The sequence below is a fragment of the Oryctolagus cuniculus genome, chromosome 4 (assembly GCF_051225735.1).
Source record: "Oryctolagus cuniculus isolate XC-2025 breed Fujian yellow rabbit chromosome 4, ASM5122573v1, whole genome shotgun sequence".
Lineage (NCBI taxonomy): Eukaryota > Metazoa > Chordata > Mammalia > Lagomorpha > Leporidae > Oryctolagus > Oryctolagus cuniculus.
In genome coordinates this window covers 158,485,983-158,500,069 of record NC_142870.1, presented here as the reverse complement: position 1 = coordinate 158,500,069, position 14,087 = coordinate 158,485,983, and the positions used below count along the sequence as shown (strand labels likewise).

The window sequence follows — 14,087 nt, the reverse complement described above, 5'->3', positions numbered from 1 at the left end:
AATCAAATGTGGGGCCGGCACTGTGGCTCACTTGGTTAATCCTCTGCCTGCAGCGCCAGCATCCCATATGGGCACCGGGTTCTAGTCCAGGTTGCTCCTCTTCCAGGCCAGCTCTCTGCTGTGGCCCCAGAGGGCAGTGGAGGATGGCCCAGGTGGTTGGGCCCCTGCACCCACATGGGAGACCAGGAGTGGGCACCTGGCTCCTGGCTTCGGATCGGCGCAGCTCTGGCAGTGGCAGCCATTTGGGGGGTGAACCAACAGAAGGAAGACCTTTCTTTCTCTCTCTCTCACTGTCTATAACTCTACCTGTCAAGTAAAAAGATTAATCAAATGTTTAAGGCATCAGAGTGGCCATCCACTGTAGTGGATAAGACACCAGTTAATACACCACATCCCATGTCAGAGGACCTGGGTTTAGTCCTAGCTCTGCTCATGACTACAGTTTCCTGACAATGCAGACCCTGAGAGGCAGTGGTGATGGCTCACGTCGCTGGGCTCCTGCTACTCCTGGGAGGAGACCTGGATTGTGTTCCCACCTCCTGGCTCTGGCACCTGCAAGTGTGAGCATTTGGAAGCTGATTCTCTCTCCCACCCACCCATTTGACCACCTTCCAAACGTCTCTGATGATTAGGGCTGGGGGAGTACAACCCAGAGCTGTCATGTGAGCGGCACGAACCCAATTCGTGATTCATCCTCACTGCCTGTCAGGGTCTGCATTATCAGGACACTGGAGAGCTGAGCAGAGCTGGGGATTGAACACAGGTCCTCAGAGGTGGACACAGGTACCCTCTCGTCTTAATTCGTAAGCTGAACTTCTGCTCCCGTCTTCTGCGAAGGTTTGATTGCATATCTAGAAAATGGAAAAGTAAAAAACTACTAGAATGAACAAGTGAATTTGGTAATGTGGCAATAAACACATTTTCTGAATTACAGAAATGAACGTTTAGAGCTGGACTTGGCCTATTTTACTTATGGTACTGATAGAGTGATAGCATATGAGGAATGAATTTAATGGGGAAGATGCAAAACTTACATGAGAAAATTATAAACTATAAGGACATCAACTGAGCTAAATGGCTAAATTTATAATTTTTGATGATAAAAATAGAAGATACAATTTTTATTTCTCTAAAATATATATAAATAAATGCAACTGAAATTAGAATCACAACAGGCTTTTGTCTTTTTTTTGGTGGGGAAATGCCCAAATAAACCAATACAATGCATATATACTTTCATTACATACATAAGCAATATGTGTATATACATGTTTATATAATATAATGTATAATATATACATGTATATTCAATTTTGTATTTTTTTTGACAGGCAGAGTGGACAGTGAGAGAGAGAGACAGAGAGAAAGGTCTTCCTTTTGCCGTTGGTTCACCCTCCAATGGCCGCCGTGGCCGGCACGCTGCGGCCAGCGCACCGTGCTGATCTGATGGCAGGAGCAAGGTACTTATCCTGGTCTTCCATGGGGTGCAGGGCCCAAGCACTTGGGCCATCCTCCACTGCACTCCCTGGCCACAGCAGAGAGCTGGCCTGGAAGAGGGGCAACCGGGACAGAATCCGGTGCCCCGACCGGGACTAGAACCCGGTGTGCTGGCGCTGCAAGGCGGAGGATTAGCCTAGTGAGTCGTGGCGCCAGCCTTAATTTTGTATTATATGTATAATACATAATAAAATATATGTATAATGAATAATAACTAATGTATAATATATACACATGAATGTCCACACACTTAATTCATAAATATGCACACAATACACAAAAATACATAAATACCCACACAAAACATTCATATATATGTGATATATGTTTAAATATACATTTTTGTGCATGCATGTGTATTATATAAATGAAGATGCACAAATACAAAATTTTGCTGGATCCTGCCATCCAAGATATTGAAACACACAACAAAGTCAACCACATCATTGATTGACACAAGAATGGGAAGTAAATGCATGTATCAAAATAAAGATTACAAAACTATATTTTAGGTTTTTTTTTTTTACAAGTTTCCTTTTTTTTTCCTTTGAAAGGCAAAGTTATGGAGAGAAGGAGAGAGACAGAGATAGATACTCTGCCTGCTGGTCCACTCCCCAAATGGCCATGACTGGGGCTGGGCCAGGTAGAAGCCAAGAGGTTCATTCAGGTCTCCCACAAGGGTGTACGGGCGCAACCACTTGGGCCATCTTCTGATGTCTTTCCAGGATCCTCAGCAGGGAGCTGGATCAGATGTGGAGTAGCCAGGACTCAAACTGTTGCCCTAGATTTTAGCTTTATATGGGCATATAAAATGAAGGTATGTCAAAAATGTTATAGAAAATGGAAATAAGAAAGGTTCATTTTATCACAAAATTTTTGAAATCCACATATAGTTTTTTTTTTTTTTTTTGACAGGCAGAGTGGACAGTGAGAGAGAGAGACAGAGAGAAAGGTCTTCCTTTTGCTGTTGGTTCACCCTCCAATGGCCGCCACGGCCGGCACGCTGCGGCCGGCGCACCGCGCTGATCCGATGGCAGGAGCCAGGAGCCAGGTGCTTTTCCTGGTCTCCCATGGGGTGCAGGGCCCAAGCACCTGGGCCATCCTCCACTGCACTCCCTGGCCACAGCAGAGGGCTGGCCTGGAAGAGGGGCAACCGGGACAGAATCCGGCGCCCCAACCGGGACTAGAACCCGGTGTGCCGGCGCCGCTAGGCGGAGGACTAGCCTAGTGAGCCGCGGCGCCGGCCCATATAGTTTTTCATAATACACATTTTCATGAACTTTTGGAAAGACCCTGGTATATTACAAAGATAATATTACAATGTAATGCAAAAGGTTAAACTATCTAATAAACTCTGCTGGCTGTTCCTATGCATATGGAAGAAAATAATGTTAGATCTAATATCATTTATAAAAATACATTCCAGATGGATTGATTTTTTTCTGAATCACGTGAAAGTTGCAGACACAGTATCCTTTTACCCTGAGCACTTCTGTGTATATTTTCCAGGAATAATCATAATAAAATCAAAATCAGGATTTTAGAATCAATACAATGTTGTTACATTGTTGATGGCATTAGATAATTGAAATCTCACCAATTGTTTCATTAGTGTCTTTTAAGTAAAAGAGAGAAAAATACCTTTTTATTTTGTGGACCAAGATTCATTTCAGAGTATAACCTTGCATTCGTATGACATGTCTTTGATCTGGAATAGATACTTAGTCATTCTTTGACTTTTATCACCTTGGCTAGATTTTTTTTAGACTGTCCCTCACTTTTGTGTGTGTAACTGAAAACGTTCCTATCCATGCTTTTGATGAGTGTATTGTTTTCTGTATTTGATAGTTACCTTCAAACAGAAGTTTTTACCACTGATTTTTGGCTGCTTGTGGCTACAATAGGAGGGACCCCTGGTTCAAGGGTTTTCTTTCAAAGCCATTTGCCAATAATATTCAGAAGTACTTCTAATATCAGCCGTAACCAGCAGAAGAAAATCTACCATTTCCATATTACCTGGACGCCTTTCCTTATGCTCTTTGATTCACATTGTTTATAAATGACTGTGAAAAAGCTTTTGACTACTTATTGGCATAGAGGTAACTGTACCTGATGGATACCCTTGTGAAAACCTTAGTCAACTGCATAATCAAATTTCAAACCCAGCTAAAACAGGCCTTATTGATAAGTCCACTTAGAGAGGAAAAGTGGTTTGCTTTATAATTCTATTTAGTTCTACCAACTTTTCCTGAGTTGGCAGGTAGTCCTTGTCTTTGTTGTGAATGCTAATGTTCTCTGGCCAGCTGGCAACTGTGTTTTATTCTGCATAAATTTTTTTGGCCTTCTGTCTCTCTTCTGACACCTCAAAAACTCCTTGGGCTAGATTTTCAGCTGGTTGAAACTAGCCTTTACTTTAATAGGTGTCATTTAATTTCCTGCTTGTTTCTTTGTATAAATGCCAATGTTATAACATTTATGAAAAGGCCTGTAAACCGGACTGGCTGAGGGGAAATGAGGCTGCTGCCCTAGGAAGCCAGAACCTTAATTTTTCCTAACTTTGATTTAGTGAAGCAGGAGAACAGGGCTTGGAGTAATTTTTCTTAGATTAGACCTTGGTTCTTCTACTTTACCACTGGTGTGACTTTGGGCAATTTAAGTAGTTTCTGTGTCTAAATGTTCTTAGTTATCCATCAACAATGATGATGTTATATATTCCTAGGTAATGTTTTTATTTTTTACTTTTTATTTATTTATTTTTAAAAATTTACTCATTTGAGAGGCACAGTTAGAGAGACAGAGAGAGAGAGAGAGAGAGACTGTCCATCTGCTGGTTCACTCTCCAAATGGTTGCAACAGCTGGAGCTGGGCTGATCCAAAGCCAGGAGCCAGGAACTTCTTACAGGTCTCCCACATGGGTGCAGGGGCCCAAGTACTTTGGCCATCTTCAGCTGCTTTCCTGGGTGCATTAGCAGGGAGCTGGATCAGAAGTGGAGCAGCTGGGACTTGAACTGGTGTGCATATCGGATGCTGGTGCTGCAGACAGTGGCTTTACCTGCTACACCACAGCGCTGGCCCCCAGAGGTAGTATTTTTTAATGTGAGGGAGAAATAAAATGATACATGGTGTATAGCATATACGTAATAATATGTAGCAAATATTGCCTATTGTAATCAGATATGTCCTTTTAGTAAATCATGTGAATAAATATTCTGGCTATTTATTGCTGTGGTTAACAAATTACCCCAAATCTAGTGGCTTAAAACAAAAACCATTCTATTATGCCATGATACACAGAGAATTTGTGCAGGCCTGGGTGTGGTATGACTGATGTCTCTGTCATGTACAGCTTGGAAGCTGGTATAGTTTGCATAGTCCAAGAAAGCTACCTTTGTCTGGGATCCCATTAATGCGGTGGCTTGGAAGGGACAGCTGGAAGACTGATCTCAAGTTGGTCTCTCACCATCTCCATGTAGTCCCAGGTGTTCACCACATGGTCTGTCCAGCAAGTTAGTCACACTACTGGTATAGCAGATCATGGTTCCTGGAATAGCCACAAAGTATCTTATAACAATTTCAGGTTTCGCAAGGTTCCATATTTGTGGCATTCTTTTGGTTTCACAGTGTTGAGTTTATATTTCACGTGAAAAGGGACTATAGAAGTGCATGGGCACTCGGGATCATGACTCATTGAAGTGATATCTTGGAAGCAAGCTAACATAATGAGTAATTGTTTTTTCCTCAGGGGTATTCATTTATAATTGTGTCTTGTGGTCAAGTACTGGTTGAGCATATGTTCAGAGTGTCTTATTGCAAAAATACTTCTAAACAAGGCTATAGACTCATCACATGGAGTGGTTTGAAATTTTCTTAGTTCTTATTTCTGGAATGAAATTGTTGTGGGTGATCCCAGGAAAGTGTAACAAGGAATCAGATTCCTCTTTAGATTCAATATTTCCTGGTATTTTGTCTTTCAATTGAACTAATTTGAGTTCAATTTTGGAACTAATTCAATTTTGGAATCTGCCACTCATCATTGCTCTGGTTATACTCAAATATGTAAAAAGCTACCCCTTAAGATCAGTGGCTTAAGACAATAAATATTTTGTGCACCCATGTCTATAGGTCAGCCACAACTCTATTTGTCCTAGGTAAACTTAGTTGGGATCAGTTGGTTTATGCTTCAGGCTGTGAAGGAGTACAGGTCTGTTCCATGTATTTTATGTCTAGAACTGGACAGAGTTACATCCTGAATTCATGTTGAAATTCAGGAGCTCTAAGAGCCAACGCCATGTTGAACATGCTAACACCTTTAAGACCTCTGATCAAGTGACAGCCACTTATATTCCATTTGCAAAATCAAATCACATAGGTCCAAAGTCAGTATACCTGGGAAGTCTATTCTTCCCATAGAGAGATGATGAGGGAAAGAGTAATTGTGACTAACTAGTATTTTCTACCACAGAGTATATAGGCAAAGTGGAACAAGAATTCAGTTTTCTTGGGCATTCCTGAGAAAACCATCATTTTTTCATTTATAGTTTTGTCTTCCATACAGAAGAGACCATGAACTTTTTGATAATTTTTTTGGGGGGGGGCACTTAGAATTCAATGCATGGCATTAGATATTAACGATGCCATAAACAGAATTCATGATCCGATTTTTGGACTTTCTGTTATTTATATTCACTCTGTGTTTATGAAGCGCCAACACTATATTCAGCTATTGACGATGCATAGGAAATTGGTCTCTGCCCTGAGGAATTTATTTCAGAGCAATTCAAGCAATTCAGTGTCAGGCTCTCAACTTTGAACAGACAGCTGTGAAGAGGAGATAAGCTTTTGAAGATGCAGCAGAAATGGTGTTTATAGAGGGAATGAAAGTGGGAAAGATGATAGGTAACCAAGAAAGGGACAGCTTATCCAAATTTGCAAAATGAATGGTAGGGGAGGAAAAAGCAAGCAGTTCAAGTGCTAGAACAGGCAAAGGTGAGGCTCCAGCTCAGCCTTACCCTCTGCATTTTCAGAAATCCTGAGGAATTTAGACATCAACTGGATTTATTACTTGACAGAACTCTTGAAGTTTTGACTTTATGTTTATCTTGCTTTCCATCACACACTTGTTTTGTGCTGATAACACTGAGTAGTCATCATCGAGTGTAGTAAACTCCTCTCAGTCCATATGGTCATGATATTAGTAGAAAGACTGAAACATCTCTCTGATTCTCCAACCAAGGTCACCCTTGACTGTGGACTGGCATAGTGTTTCCCAATGTGTTGTGATTTGAGGGTTCTCACAGGCATTTATGCCTTCAAAAATATTTTTACAGCGAAACTTACCCTGTACCTGATAATCCTAAATTACTTCCCACATGAAAGTTACTCTTCATTTCAGGAATTAAGGAAGTCTGAGGTACTGCACAGATAAGGTTGTCTTGTTTGATCACAGAGGGCTGTTTGGTGGAAAGAGCCAGGCTGGCGGAATAATCCTCTTGCTACTATAAACTATTGACTCTGTCCATTCACTCTCTTCCCAGCTGCTGGATGGGCATCTGTTTGTGCCTTCCCAGAATCCATTGCTTCTTCCCAACATCTCATCATTTTTGCATGGTGAATCATCTGTGCCATGCTGTGGGTGCCTTTGGTGAGTCTACACCGAGAAGCCCTCCTTTGTTCCTCTTCTGTGATGGTCTTTGATGTGTCAGTGTGGCTGGGTACATTTTCCAGTTAATCAGTCAAGTACTAACCCAGGTGTTTTGTAGACATAACTAAGCTCCCTAATGAGTCCATTTTACAGAGATTATCCCTGATAAGCTGGGTGAGACCGATTCAATTAGCTGTGGAACCTAAGGAGCCAAACCGAGGTTGCCCGGAAAGTGAAAATTCTGCTGGTAGGCAGCAGGGGTAACTCGTCGCTTAGAGTCTGGATGTGCCCAGCCCGCCAGCCAGCCCCCTTGCTTGTGTAAGCCACTTTCTTGCAATACAGCTCATCATGCATGTCTGTTATTGGTTGCATCTCTGGCTGAACTTGACTGGTAGATCTTTTCACCCTGCTTTCTCACAGTGAAATGAAATGGATGCTCCACTAGCCTTTAGTTTCCTCATCACCATATTTTCCCTTTCATTGCCATATTAGAGCCAAAAATAAACACAAAACAGCTTAGCCAGCTGGTGACTCTGACTGCCTATCACTCAAGGGGGAAAACATAAAGATTAAACCAGACAAACAATAAAACCTTATATTTTTTCATTCTAATAAAAGTGTCCCAATAAAATCATTTAATAGCTGCTTTTTCTCTTGTTTTTATTCTATTTCCAACCCTAGATATTGTACTGTTTTTATACATTTTAATTTTACTTGGCCACAGCAAACAGTGACTAACAAGCTTATTTCTTTAATTGCAACAACAAAAAAACCTTGACTGATTCAGTTGCTGACCAGTCTGGAAGACATAAACAAAACATGAATTTGGACGGTATGGGGGGGAAGCCATTGTAATCCATAAGTCGTACTTTGGAAATTTATATTCATTAAATAAAAGTTTAAAAAAAAAAACTTGTGAATTCTTGTTCAAAAGAGAGAATTCCTGAAAGGGCCTATAATCAGATTCACTTTTATTTTTTCTTTGGCATTAAGGCATGGGGTGAGAACATTATTAAAATATTCACATTTTGTAGTAGGAGTAATACATTGCATTATTATCCGTGATAAGCATTTTAATTCAACTTAGCCTATTCATTGAGCCACCCCAAACCTATAAAATGTGTTGAAGGGCATATCTTAGTCGAGAAACAAGGTGTGGGAGTTGGTAGAGTATGTAGTGGTAAAATAAGGAGGGCCAAAGGGAAGTAGTGGGATTGTTACACTATTACAGCGCATAGTCATACTTGCCTCTTGGTAGGCAGTAAAATGGTCCCTAAAGATATCCACATTCTAATCCCTTGAACCTGTGAGTATGTTACTACCTTACACAGCAAGGAGGAATTTGGTGGCAGGTGAAGTTCAGGTTGCTAACAGGCTTATCTTAATTTAAGAAGAGGAACCTGGGTTGATATAATCAAATGGCTCTTCAGGAGTGGAGGAGGAATTTCATCTGAAGGATGAAATAAGAGAATGACTCTACCAGCCATTGCTGGCTTTGAAGGTTAAAGGGGGCTGTGAACCAGGGAGCACCTGCAACCTCTAGAAGGCAGAAAGACAAAGAAACAGGTTCTCCCACAGAGCCTCGAGAAGGAATGTAGACCTTCTGACACCTTGCTTTACCTCAATGGGACCCGCTTCAGACTTCTGAGCTACGGCAATGGGAAAGTAATGCATTTATGCCATGTTAAACCAGTAAGCTTGTGCACAATTTGTTATAGTAGCAACAGAAACTTACTGAGCTGTCTAAGCCATGAATATGGTAGAAATAATAAAGGAGTTTAGCTGGTAAGCCCTGGAGGTGGTCTGTATGGTAGAAAGGAATCAAGTCATTTCCCTGTTCTACCACCCACTGGCAAAGTGACCTGCGGCATTGTAGTCTTTCTAAACTTCAGTTTTCTTATCTCCATCTTGGGCAGGAACCACCTTTTAAATGTCCCCCCTTCCCCTGAAAATTAAAGACAACACAGTGTTGGTTTACTGTCTTGTCACCTCTGATCAAGGCCGGCTTTGCAGAGGCGGCACTGGAACCCACTGCAGGGCAAGGAGACTGTGAAAAGTAGAACAACTGAGAAAACCAGTTCTTGTGAGATGCCAGGTAATGATGAGACCAGGAAGATTATGGGTAACATGGAACCCAAAGGGACTGGGCAGAGGGGCAGTAACTGGCTTAAAGCAAAGAACTAGCAACCTGGCTTAGTGAGATTGGGTCAGGACTGCAGATCTTGGAGCTAGTCCCAGAGACAGGGACAGTGTGGCAGGTCTTCAGTAATATGGAGTCATCCCTGTGGAGGCCTAGATAGCTCAGACATCTAAAAGCATCTCAATAAATCTAGTCACCATGTTTATTAGTTACTGAGTTGCTTTAAGATGTTACTTGTTTTCTGTCACCTTAGTTTCCTTAACAATTAAAGAACCATATTAAGCTCACCTAGGCTAAAATTAGTTCCAGTTATATGTTCTTCTGTTTTATAACATATACTGAAGAAATCATTCACATACATCATCAATTTAAAGCACAGAGTTGAAAAGCATTTTCTATATTCACAGAGAAGTACCATCACATTGTAGTTTTAGAGCAGTTTTGTCCTCCCAGAAAGAAACACCTTGCCCATTAGCAGTCGTTCCTCATTTATCTCAGTATCACCTTAAATGTTGTCTACATTCTGTTACTGTATAGTGTTTCTTATTCTGGACATTCAACACAAGTAGAGTTATGCAGTATGTGATGTTTTATAACTGTCTTCTTTTGTGTAGCATAATTTCTTTTAAATAGAAAAAATTCTCTTTTGCTGTAGTTTTCAGCATGTTTTTCTCACTGTTCTTCAAGCTCTTTTTTTTTTCAGAGCTTTATTTATTTATTTGAAAGAGTTACAGGGGGAGGGGAAGGAGGGAGGGAGAAAGAGAGATTTTCCATCTGCTGGCTCACTCCCCCAAATGGCTGTAATGGCTGGTGCTGGGACAGACTGGAGCCATGCCCCTAGTATAATATTTTCAAGGTCTATTCTTGTTGTAGAGATATCACTATTCCATTCTTTTAAAAATTCTTAATAATATTTTATTTGGAAAAAGATGGGTAAAGCTGCTGCCTGCTATGTTGGCATCATTAAAAATTTTATTGTGTGGATAAACCATAATTATTTCTCCATTTTTTGTGTGATTTTTTAAAAAAGATTTATTTATTTATTTATTTGAAAGGCAGAGTTACAGAGAGGCAGAGGAAGGGAGAGAGAGAGAGAGAGAAAGAGAGAGAGAGGAGGCTTCCATCTGCTGGTTCATTCTCCAAGCGGCTGCAATGTCCAGAGCTGAACGTGAAGCCAGGATCCAGGGCTTCTTCCAGGTCTCCCATGTGAGTGCAGGCCCAAGCACTTACTTGAACCATCTTCCACTGCTTTCCCAGGCTATAGCAGAGAGCTGGATTAGAAGTGGAGCAGCCAGGACCTAAACTGGCACCCATATGTGATGCTGGCACTGCAGGTGTCAGTTTTACCCATTATGCCACAGTGCTGGCCCTGTGATGTTTGTTTTTATTGCTCTTGGGAAGCCTAGGTGTGGATTACTTGGTCACATCTCTTTTACATTTGGTGAACTGCCGATCAATTTTCCAAATTGTCAACAGTATTTTACATTCTCACTGGCGGTATATGAGGGATCCAATTTTTCCACATATATACCAACATTTGTTGTTTTCCTTCGGATTATATCCATTCTACTGAGTATGAAGTGGTATCTCGCTGTGGTTTTGATTTTCACTTAACTGATGGCTAATGATATTGAGCATCTTTCCACGTGCCTGTTGGCCATTTGTATATCTTCTTTGGAGACATGACTATTCATATTATGGGCCCATTTAAAAATTTGTTTACATCCTCTTCCCAGTTGCAAGAGTTCTTTATTCTGGATGCAACTTTATTGTGAGACATGATTTTATCCTAGTCTACGTATCTTAGCTGATTGAGGCTACTTTAACAAATATTGTAGATTGGGTGACTGAAACAGTAATCATTAATTTCTTACGGTTCTGGTGGTTAAGAAGTCCAAAGTCGAGGGCTGGATGTTCTCTTTCTTGGTAAGCACCATCTTCCTGGCATGCAGACAGATGCTATCTTGCTATATCCTCATGTGATGGAGGGAGAGATACCATCTCTCTCGTGTCACTTTCTATAAGGGCACTAATCCATTCCTGAGAGCTCTACTCTTATGGCCTAAAATTGCCTCCCCAAAGTACCACCTCCAAATACCATTACCTTGGGGATCAAGGATTTGACTTCAAGTTTTCAGTCAGTCTTTTGCATTGTTTTTGCCTTTTCATTTTCTTGATAGTATTCTCTGAGGGACAAAAGTTTCTAATTTTGATGAAACCTATTTTGTCTATTTTTACTTTATTGCTTATGTTATGGTATTATATCTGATAAAACAATATTTAACCCAAGATCATGAAAATTTATGCTTATGCTTTTATCTAAAACTTTTATAAATTTGTCTCATATTTAGGACTATAATTCACTGTGAGTTAATTTTTATGGGTAATGTAAAATTGGAAGTCCCAATTTATACGTTTTTTGATATGTATATTGAGTGTCCAAGTACATTTGTTGAGAAAGCTTCTTTCCCCATTTAATTGTCCTGGCACCCTTATCAGAAAACAACTGGTCATACATCTGGGGCTCTCAATACTATTCCATTTATCTATTTTTGTCTGTCCTTATGCCAGTACAATATAATTTCAATTACTGTAACTTTTTAGTATGTTTTGGAACCAGACATTCCTTTTTTCTTTTTTGTTTCTACATTTGTGGTGACTCTAGGTCTCATGTATTTTTATGTAAATTTCAGTATCAATTCATAAACTTGCACAAAAGAGAAGTCCAACTTGCATTTTGATAGGCATGTGGTGAATCTATAGATCAGTTTGGAGAGATTTGCCACCTTAACAATCTTGAATACTCTTATAGTTGAACATTATCTTTCCATTTACATAATTCTTTTTAAAAAATTCTTTATAATTTTCAGTATACAAATGTCATGGTTCTTTTGGTCCATGTGGCGTACTTAAGTATTTTATTCTTGTTGAAGCTATTATATCACTATTTTCCTAATTTAATGTGAACATTTAATTTCTATTGGACAGGTAAATAATTGAGTTTTGTATATTCTTGTATGTGGGGAGCAACTCGGACTAGACTAAGTTACTGGAATTAAGACTTATTCTATGCATCTGCTCTCCCACAATATGGCGCTGGGAGAGGAGTAAACAACTTTTACACAGCTGCCTCCAGTTCGACCAATGACCTGCAGGAGCTGATCCTGCTCCTGATTTGAGGAGAGCAGCGTACTCGGCTTGTGGGTAGCAGAGTTGGGATTGGTGAAAGAGGACTATAAAGGAGGAGAGAGACAACATGCACCAGGAACATCTAAGGGGAACATCCGGATAACATCTGAGCAGCCCCCGAGAGAGCCGGCCGGCGGTGTGCCGCTCCCCCGCGGAAGTGGGGAAAGTGGCAGAGGGAACCGCCCTTCCACGGAGGTGGAGGGACGGCAGCCAACCCGGGAAGAACCAGCAGCAAACCCGGGAAGGGCCGAGCAAACAAAAGAACAGCGCAGGGTCCTGTGTCGTTCCTCCACGAAGAGGGGGAGCGACACTTGTATCTGAAAATCTTGCTGAACCCATTTACTATTTTAGTTTTTCTCATGAATGATTTTATATATCTATATGATTATGATTTCCTGTGTACAAAATCATGCTACCTGAAAATAGAGGTAATTTTACTTTTTCCTTCCAATCTCCTGCATTTTTTTCTTCCTTAATTGTTTTGGCTAGAACTTCCAGGACAGTATTACAATGTTAAATAAAAGTAGTGGTAATAGACATTTTGTCCTGCTGCTGGCTTTCGGGGCAAAGCATTGCATTTTTTGCTATTTAGTGTGATGTTTGCTGTGAGGTTTTTGTGAATTTTGCTTATTAACTTGAATTTGTTCCTTTCTATTTCTAGATTGTGAGTCATTGTTATGAAAGATTTTTGAATTTAATAGCATTTTTTTTTCTACAGAGTTGAGATGATCTTATGACTCTTATATTCTATTAATTAAGTGTATTATATTAATTGGTACTGTACACTAACTTGCAATCCTAAGATAAGTCCCACTTGCTTATGGTATATAGTCATTATGATATGTCGCTGGGTTTGTTTCAATAGAATTTTGCATCTGTATTCACAGAGGATATGATCTATTGTTTACTATAATTGTGATATTTCTGTATCAGAATGGTGTTTGGTATTGGAGTAATTCTGGGCTCAAAGAATGAGTTGAGAGTGTTCCTTCGCTTTTACATTTGGAAGAGATAGTTGAGAATTCATTCCAACATCTTTTGGGGGATAATTATTTATTTATTTATGAGACAGAGATATGAGAGAGAGAAAGAGAGAGAGCAAGCACACTTCCATCTACCGGTTCACTCCTCAAATGCCCGCAACAAACAAAGCCAGGAGTAGGAAACTCAATACACATGCATGGGCAGATACAATCACTTGAGCTATCACCTGCTACCAGCCAGGGTGCACATTACCAGGGAGATGGAAGTGGGAATGAAGCTAGAACTCAAACACAGGCACTCCCATATGGGATGCAGGCATTCCAAGCAACATCTTGACCACTAGGCAACTGCCTCCCCACCAACCATTTTCAAACATCTGGTGGAATTCATCAGTGATAACAGCTGGGATGACATGTTATCTGTGGGATGTGCTTACTAATTCAATCCTGTGCTTAGTACAGATTTATCAAATTCTATGTATTCATGAGTAAATTTTGATAATTCATGTATTTCTAGCAATTTGTCTTTTCGGTATGGGTTAATTTGCTGGAAAGAAAGCTTTCATGGTATATAACAGTTATTACTTTACTAAATTTGGTAGTAATTAATATCTTTTCTTTCATTTCCTGTTTTGTT

The 14,087-nt window shown here is 40.3% G+C and overlaps 1 long non-coding RNA gene across 1 annotated transcript in view; it reads left to right on the top strand.

The window, feature by feature from the left end:
• The window catches only part of LOC103350359 (uncharacterized), an 80,973-nt gene that overhangs the window by 65,678 nt on the left and 1,208 nt on the right, over positions 1 to 14,087 (top strand). The gene's annotated exons all lie outside the window — the stretch shown is intronic.